Source organism: Mus caroli, unplaced genomic scaffold (genome assembly GCF_978045245.1).
Source record: "Mus caroli unplaced genomic scaffold, Mus_caroli_1 scaffold_1, whole genome shotgun sequence".
NCBI lineage: Eukaryota > Metazoa > Chordata > Mammalia > Rodentia > Muridae > Mus > Mus caroli.
The window spans coordinates 184,832,106-184,840,780 of NW_028227256.1; the positions used below are offsets into that span (position 1 = coordinate 184,832,106).

The window sequence follows — 8,675 nt, forward strand, 5'->3', positions numbered from 1 at the left end:
AAGCCGACCCCCAAAGGGACATGCTTCCTTCAGTAGGGTTCCACAGTCCAAAGGGTCCATAATTTCCCCCAAACAACATCTCCAACCGGGCACCAAATGTTGAGATACTAGAACTTGGGTGTGGGGACTTTTCTCATTCAAACTACAATAGTTTTATGTTCTTCATTGCTAGAAAGATTTTGAAGAAAACCTTGGTTTCTGTGTATTGAATCTGTTCTGTGGACTTTGTGGTGCCTATAGTTCTACATCCTGCTTCGTCAGCCACAGAATAAGCACTGAGCTTAGAACACACCACCTTCTGAGAAGCCTGGTCTTGGCTGGTCACACTCGGGAGGTGTTCCCTGTTCTGCACGTGATGTGTCCAACTTGCTCTGTCATATGTGCACATCCCATGGCAGCTGGTCAACTCCACTCATACCTTTGTTTCCAATGGGGAAGGACCAAGGTCCTACAGACTACCTCCCAGAGGGCTATGGGGTCACCGCTCCCCACTGGTTCTGACCACACCCTGCCACTTCTCTGTGAACGTTGTGTGAGATATGTCTTCCTTGACATCCCTGAAACTATACAGAAGGTGACATGGCCAGTTTAGGATGCTTGCACCCGGTGGTGAGTATCATTGTACTGAGGACCGTAATATTTACATGTCTGTACCCTCACTGCAACTGCCAAGCACAGGTGCAAACTACACTGTACAGAAGAGAAAGGGTGTCCCAGGATTGTGGCTGGGTGGTGTTCTTTCAAATCCTCACTGTCTTAAGGATTATGATGTTTATTTTTAATAGTTTGAAACATCCTGAAGTCTCAGTGATGGATTCTTTGTTTGGGGCTGGTCTGTGGAAATGCCTATTATAGGGGACTGTCTTAGTTAATAGACCTGTGAAGTCCCAGCACACTGTGAGAGCCTTATGGATGACACTTTCCCTTAGGTGCCTGTGGGGAGAGGTGATGTCCTCAATTACGATGAAGTGGAGAACCCTAGCTGAGCAGGAGGATGCAAGGGAATGGGCCTGCGTGCGTGCGTTCATTGGTCTCTGCTCCCGATTGTAGGTATGATGTGAATGTTGGCTTCAAGCTCTTGCCGCTGTGACCTTCCTGTGAGGGACTGGTACCTTGGAACTGTGAGCTGTAGTCAATCACTTAATTGGTTGTTTTTGGTCAGTTTTGTTTGTTTGTTAATCTCAGCGATAAAAACAAAGCTAGGGCAGGAACTTCGTACTGACTGAGCAAATACACCTCAGCTGAAACCCTCCTCTCAAACCCTCTGCCTTTAGTCCCACAATCTCTTTCAAGACTTCGTAGGACTTAGCACAGGCAAGAGGCAGGAGGCCTCCCCTCTGTACCCATCAGTAGACCCCGGACCTGCAGCAGCTCCTGCTGTTCAGGTCTCTCTAGAGTCCTCTGAGTAGGAAGAACAGGGAAATGTGATCTGGCCACAATATCCCAGGGCTGACAAGACCTGCAACTGCAAATGAACTGCAATGTGCTGCCCCCAGCTCTGGATTCAGAAAACGGAGGTCACAGGGCCATCCATCCTCTAAAGCAGCATTCCTAAACCTTCCTGATTCTATGACCCTTTAATACAGTCCTTATGTTGTGATGACACCCAAACATAAAGCTATTTTTGTTCCTTCTTCATAACAGTAGTTATGAATTGCAATGTACATATCTGATATGTGACCCCTATGAAAGGGTCATTCAAGCCCCAAGGGGTTGAGGCCCACAGGCTGAGAAACACTGCTTTAAGGGCTCTAGAAGACCTTCTGGCATTGTGAAGTCTCTTGGCTTGGAAAATCGGAACAGCAGTTTTCTCCCGGTGCCCAACATCCGACCCTCCCCACCTTCAGATTTCCCTTTACTGTAAAGACATGAGAAATGCTGGAGTTAGGGTACATCCCATTCCTATAGGATCACATTTTAATCAAATCTGCTGTGGACCCATCAACAAATCTGGACACCCAGTCTGAAGAACCAGGAATTGGGATTTCCAGGATGGGTTTGGAACCTCTGCCAGTCTTCCCATAATCAGACCAGGCCAGAGCCAGCAGCTCATCCCCTGCTTCCATCTCTGCCTGGACACAGTCACAATGGGGGCAAAAAGATCTCCTTGGTAACCAGGCCTGAGTAAAGCCATCTTTTACTTCAGTGGCTTGAACGTGCAGATTTGACTGCTCCTTAAACCAAGCACACTCCCTGGGCCAGCTGCGGGAGAGGAAGCGTAGCAATAACTAAACTTCAAAACCTACCCAGGGAGGCAGCGGGGGAGAAGCAAAGAAATAAATGGCCCAGCTGCCCTGCTATTCACCGAACGCACTGTCCTCGAAGGCTTCACGGTAACTTCAGCGCCGGGAAGTGAATTAAATGAAAACCGGAGCCTGCTAACATGCTGTTAGCTCTCTGTTACAATGCGCTGTGACATTTGCTTTAAAATCATGTAGAAGTGGTTCACAAATTCTATTACAGCAATTACCGAACTTCACCGCAGATGCTGTTCCCTGAAAGGGAGGCAGGGAGCCATTGAGTGGAGAGACTGGCTACTGGCTGCAGGGTCCCGGAACACACTGCAATCTGGGTCTGTGTGATGGGAACTTCCGGGGTGTCGATGCCAGTACCTGGGAAAATGGAATGAGGACCCTGCATCGTCACGGGCCATGTGTCCCATGAAAGGCACGGGAGAAAGACGAAATTACTCGAAAGAAATATAGACGCTAATTGCATTTAGAAGCTTTGCTTTTTTTTTTCTACGAGGATTCATAACTTTGGGCCAAAGCATCCATTTTATCTCCATTTCTTCCTCCCTTTGAGTTTTATTAAGATCAAAGAGATCGGAGCCTTTGGTATTTTGAAAGGAGATATGTTTTTGAAGAAATACTTGTAAAGATATTGGGGAGGGGGCTGGGAAGATGGTGCAGGCAGTACAGTACTTTCCTTGAGAGTGTGAGTACCTGAGTTCGATCCCGCGGAACCCAGGTAAAACGGTAAAGTCAGGCACAGCAGCATGTGCTGGTGACCCAGTGACCCAGTTTTAGGAGGCAGAGGCAGGCTGATCTCTGGTGCTCACTGGTCATCCAGTGTAGCCCCCTGGGAGAACTCCAGGCCAATAAAATAATCTCTGAAAACAAGGTGGACAGCCACAGAGGAATGACAGCTGAGACTGTCCTCTGGTTTTCACATACATCTGCATACACAGGTACACACATGCACACTCACATGCAGATGCAAACAGGCACACACATACATAGCACTCTGCACATGCACATGAACACACAGACAGGGATATTCAGTGAGCATCTAATCTCTGCCTACATTCCAACGTAATTAAATACATTGGTTGTTTCTGTATCATTCCCTACAAAAGGTCAGAATATCACTGACATTCAGGGCCAGGGCCAGTCTCTCAAAAGGCAAAAAAATCAGTCTGTTCTAGGTGACTTTCTTTCTTTCTCCTTTTTTTTCTTTTTTTGGTTTTTCGAGACAGGGTTTCTCTGTGTAGCCCTGGCTGTCCTGGAACTCTCTCTCTGTAGACCAGGCTGGCCTCGAACTCAGAAATCCGCTTGCCTCTGCCTCCCAAGTGCTGGGATTAAAGGCGTGTGCCACCACTGCCTGGCTCTAGGTGACTTTCTACTGCTGTGACAAAACACTGACAAATCACAGCTCAGTAGAAGAAAGGGTTTATTTTATCTTATACTTGCAGGTTACAGTCCATCATGGAGTGAGGTCAGCCAGAAACTAAAGAAGAAACTGTAGAAAAGCTCTGCTTGCTGGCTCCATCTCAGGTTCATGTCTAGCAGGCTTTCTTATACTGCCCAAGACCTCCTGTCTAGTGAAAGGTGCTGCCCACAGTGGGCTAGGCACTCTCACATCAATTAATAATTGAGATACTCTTCCACAGAAACACCAACAGGGCAACCCGATATAGGCAACCCCTCTGTTGAAACTCTTCTCGGGTGACTATAGGCTGTGTCAAGTTAACAGGTCCAGCTAACCAGGGCACCATGGAAGCACACTGAGAACTTAGGTCAACCCATAACTTACAGGTTCTAGGGCGGATATAGCTACAAGGTGGGAGAGGATTCTGCAGAAATTGTTAGGTACAGACTTAGACAAGAACACTCCCTGAGCCTCACGGGATGAGTAGAAGGGAGCCACTGACACTGCTGGCCCTGGCTTTCTGTCTCTGCCTCCTTCCTCAACTTTGAAGTGATGTTATTTCACAGAGGCATTGGGGGAGGGGGAGGCAAAAAAAACACAATCAGAGCTGGATTGTAACAAAATGTAAACGGTCCCCTGCAATAGCCAGGCCTGATTACCTGTACCTGGCATCCCTCTCCAGGATTTCTATAATCAGTGGGATGAGCTGACCCCTCCATGATTAACGTGAGCATCAAGTGCCTTATTCCAACTCTGTCTCTCCCTTCTCAACCCTGGCAATCATGTTGTCCCCGCAGCTTGGGCAGCATCCAATGCTTGGGAATTGCCGGTGTCCATTCAAAACAAGTCAGATCCCAGGAGACCAGAGTGTAGCATACCCTCTGCCCCAAGTCACTGCACAGTGCCTCTGAGACAGCACGCAGTACCAGCAACTGTTACCAGACTATATGAAGAAGACACACAGGTCCCATGTCCACACAGCTGGCCATTCACTGGGGCCTCCACTCTTTGTGCCCATCTTCTCTTCAGAGTCACACGACTTTTAAACGTTTTGAAATGATAACCTGGTTCTGTTTGTTTGCTTTTCTCCTTGTTTTAGTGAGATCCTCAGATGAAAGCATGGCAAACACTTGCCTCAAGTAGATGAAAGCCCTGTGGTGACAAGTGCAGTGTCTTGGCGACACAGAGAGGAAATGACTATGAAAGAACCTGAGATCAAATGCTGTGCCTGCCTGACACAACACCAAGTTCTGGACTGAGCTGTGGGTACCATGGAAACAGGAAGTAAGGAGAAGAAATAGAGTTTCTGCAGTATCAGTCCATACAGACACATGACCAAGAGATGAGGGGATGATGGGTGTCCAGTACAAAGCAATGTAGACAGATGATATGGAGTTCATGCCTTCTCTTGGAACTATCCAAGTCTCCTGGTATTTGTAGGATTCCAGCAGAAAGAGAGAGCATCAGGCTGAAATCATTCCCACAGTTCCAGAAAGGTACTTGTCCTAGCTAAGAACCATGACCAAAGCAACCCTGGGGAAGGAAGGGTTTATTTGGACTATGCTTTCGGATCACTGTTCATCAATGAAGGAAGTCAGGGCAGGAACTCAAACATAAAAAGAACCTGGAGGCAGGAGCTGATGCAGAGGCCATGGAGGGGTGCTGCTGACTGACTGGCTCAATGTCCCAGTAAACCAAAATTTTTACTTCAATGGTTCTGGTGTCTTAATAACAGCTGATTCTTCAGCCCCTGATAACCAGAATGGCACATTCCTAACTCAAAATAACAATGGTCCTGAGAGTCAGTAAGTGACTTTTCTCTGAAGCCTCTCAAGCTAGACCACCAAGCTGCCACAGACAGCTCACCAAAGTCTGAACATTCATTGGTTTTTCTAGCTCAAAGTTCTAAAGTCCTTCCACAGTTCTTCCAAAAAAACACAGTGCATGACACAGAGCAATGCCCCACTCCTGGTACCAAGTCTGTCCTAGTTATGGCTACCACCGCTACGCTCAAACTGCATGATCAAAAGCAACTTGAGGGCAGGGCTATTTAGTATATGCTCCGAAGAGGAAAAGAGTTAGGAAAACAATTGCTTTTATGCATGAGCATCCTTCCTTGAAGCATCTACTGATGACCAAATAGTGAGGTTAGCCAGCATCCGAGGAGATGGATAAAATAATCAGGAATTCTGGGTGGATGTTTGGATTTAGGAACCATTTTAAGAAGCAAAGTTCCTAGAAACAGCTGGGATTGTCCCCAGCAGACGGAGTGAAAGGACACGTGGTCAGAGGAGGCACCAACACTAAATCAAATCAAGCATGCAGGAAAGCCAGCAGCACTGATGCACACCTTTAACCCTGTAATCAGGGGGCGGAGGCGGACATGTCTGTGAGCTCAGGCCAGGTCTACATAGTTAGTTCCAGGCCAGCCAGTCCTGCCTACTCAGTGAGACTCTGTCTCAGCAAACCAACCAACAAAACAAAGCAACACACACACACACAGAAAATAGAGCAAAAACCTCTTAGAAGAGGAACACAGAAGAGTAGAGTGAGATCTAGGTTCTAGGAGAAGTTAGAGGACCATGGTTGGCAGTGTCACCATGCTTCAGAAGTCAGGTGAGATGAAGGCAAAACATTACAGCAGTCAGCGGCACAGCCTTCCTGGAAGCTGCCTTTCACTGTACAGAGCCACAATAGTATGACTTCAAGTTCTATCTCTCTCTCTCTCTCTCTCTCTCTCTCTCTCTCTCTCTCTCTCTCTCCCTCCCCCCTTCCTTCCTTCCTTTCTTCCTTCCTTTCTTTTTTGTTTTTTGAGAAAGAGTTTTCTGTGTAAAAAGTCCTGGATCCCCTGGACTCATTTTTGTAGACAGGTTGGCCTTAAACTCTCGGCCTGCCTCTGCCTCCTGAGAACTGGGATTAAAGGCTTGTACCAACATGCCTGGCTCTTAGTTAGAGTTTTTATCACTATGATGAAACAGTATAATCAGAAAACAAACTGGGGAGGATAGAGTTAATTCAGCTAACACTTCCACATCATAGTTCACCATCAAAGGAAGTCAAGACAAGAATCCAAATGGGGCAGAAACCTGGAGGCAGGAGCTGATGCAGAGGCCATGGAGGGTGCTGCTTACTGCCTTGTTTACCATAGTGTGCTCAGTCTGCTTTCTTAAAGAACCCAGGACTCTCAGCCTAGGGGATAGCACCGCCCACAATGGATTGGGTCCTACCATATCAATTATTAAGAAAATGCTCTACAGCCTGATCTTATGGAGACATTTTCTCGATTAAAGTTCTCTCTTCATGACTTTAGCATGTGTCAAGTTGGCACAAAGCTCTCCAGCACAGTATTTAATAAAATTACACTAAGTTTAGTTGCAGTAATAAAGTTAGATGTTTTGCATAACTTGTCTCAGCAGACTGGAATCCATTTGGCACAAAAGGCAAAGGGTTCTCCTTTTCCCTTTGTCTTGGTGCATATGTGCATACGTGTGTGTGTGTGTGTGTGTGTGTGTGTGTGAGTGTGTGCGCGCGCGCGTGCGCATTCACATGCATACACCCAGTGTGGTTAGGCCAAAGGACAACCTCATGCATTATTCTTAAGAAACCTTGAGCAGGGTCTCTCCTTTGCCTGGAGTTCACCAAGGCTTCACTGGCTGCCAGACCCCCTTGTCTGTTTCCTCAGCATTGGGACTACAGTCACATATTACCATACTTGGTGTTTTTATTTGGATTCTGGGAATTGAACCCAGGTCCTCCTGTTTGCAAAGTAAGGGCTATCCTGAACCATTCCCCCTGTGCCTCCCTGTAATCGTCTCTATTGCGTGCCTCTATGTGTGGCCTCTATGTGTGGGGGAGATGAAGGTGTTAAGTGCACAGCAGTGGAAGTGAGGAGTACGAGTTGACGCTGGCAGACTATGCCAGGAAACTGGGTACCAGAGCCTCAAGGGTGAGCGACAGTGCTGTTGAAGGCTACCGCATGTCCATTCTGTCCCGTGCACCGTTGTCTGACTGTCTAGCAGCTGACACTCCACCTTTCCCCAGCCTCTCCAGCAAGCCGGACTCCTCCATCTTTCCCCTCCTGGCCATCTGTTCCTGCTGCTCCTGCAGCCTCCTGCTTCCCGCCCTCCATGGCCTGTCTGAGCAGGCGGGTGTGCAGGCCTCTGATGAGGTGGGGCTCGGCCCCTCCATCACTCTCAGCCTCGAGGAGAGCACCAGCTGTCTGACTTGATTTGCATTTTTTTCTCTTGCAAATAATGAAATTAGCCATGAGTTTCCTGAGGTGATGCAATACGCAAATTTGGGCTAGCGGTGTCAGTGTGTGATGGAGAGGGAGGGGAGGTCAGAGAAGCGAGAGGAGAGCCAGTTTGCTGCTCTAACACAGAAGGGAAGCACAATCAATGTCACTAGAGATGTGTGCTGGCTCAGGAGAAAGTTAGATGAGGCTTCTAAGAGGGTATTCTTCTTCCAGTCTGGGAAAAAAGGGCACAAATGTTTTCTGAACACAGAGGAAGCACTGTCCACTGAGGTGACGCCGTTCTCAGTCACTGAGCCTCTGTAGCCAGCCAGAGTTGTCCTAGATGGCTGACATGCACAGGTCACGGACTCTGACGTCGTCCATGCTTAGTTGCAGGTGCTGACCGACTTTTTCTGGACTGGGACTGGGACGCCTCAGGTTGCAGATACAGTGATTGTCTTCACAAGGTTTGTTGTAAGGGCTGGGTTACCAGGTCTGTGAGTGCTTCTCAGATGGGCTCTCTCTCTTTCACAGTTCTTAAACTAATTCATTAGTTGTCATACCTGAGGAAAACACAAGAGACATGGTTCTATTTCGAGGCACACGTGCACATGAAGATTTGTAAGCACACTGATGGTATCAATAAGTTCATAGACTTCTTCAAATGGCCATCTTCCTAAGCAAAGAAAACTGGACCATTGGCTAAAAAGGAATTAAATGCCTCACACCTAGGTCCTGTCTCTCCTCCCACTCAGAAAGAGACTTCATTTCCTTCCTGTAATTCAGCAGC

General features: G+C 47.5%; 1 long non-coding RNA gene across 2 annotated transcripts; it reads left to right on the forward strand.

The window, feature by feature from the left end:
• Nucleotides 1-2,164: 2,164 nt before the first annotated feature.
• LOC110303007 (uncharacterized) lies at nucleotides 2,165-8,338 on the forward strand. Of its 2 annotated transcripts, XR_002378892.1 has the most exons (4): nucleotides 2,165-2,333; nucleotides 3,695-3,776; nucleotides 4,751-4,935; nucleotides 8,276-8,338. It is a non-coding gene; the product is annotated as an uncharacterized LOC110303007 (long non-coding RNA). The 2 variants fall into 2 exon arrangements; XR_002378891.2 differs by lacking the exon at nucleotides 8,276-8,338 and having other exon boundaries at nucleotides 4,751-5,301.
• The last annotated feature ends 337 nt before the right edge of the window (nucleotides 8,339-8,675 follow it).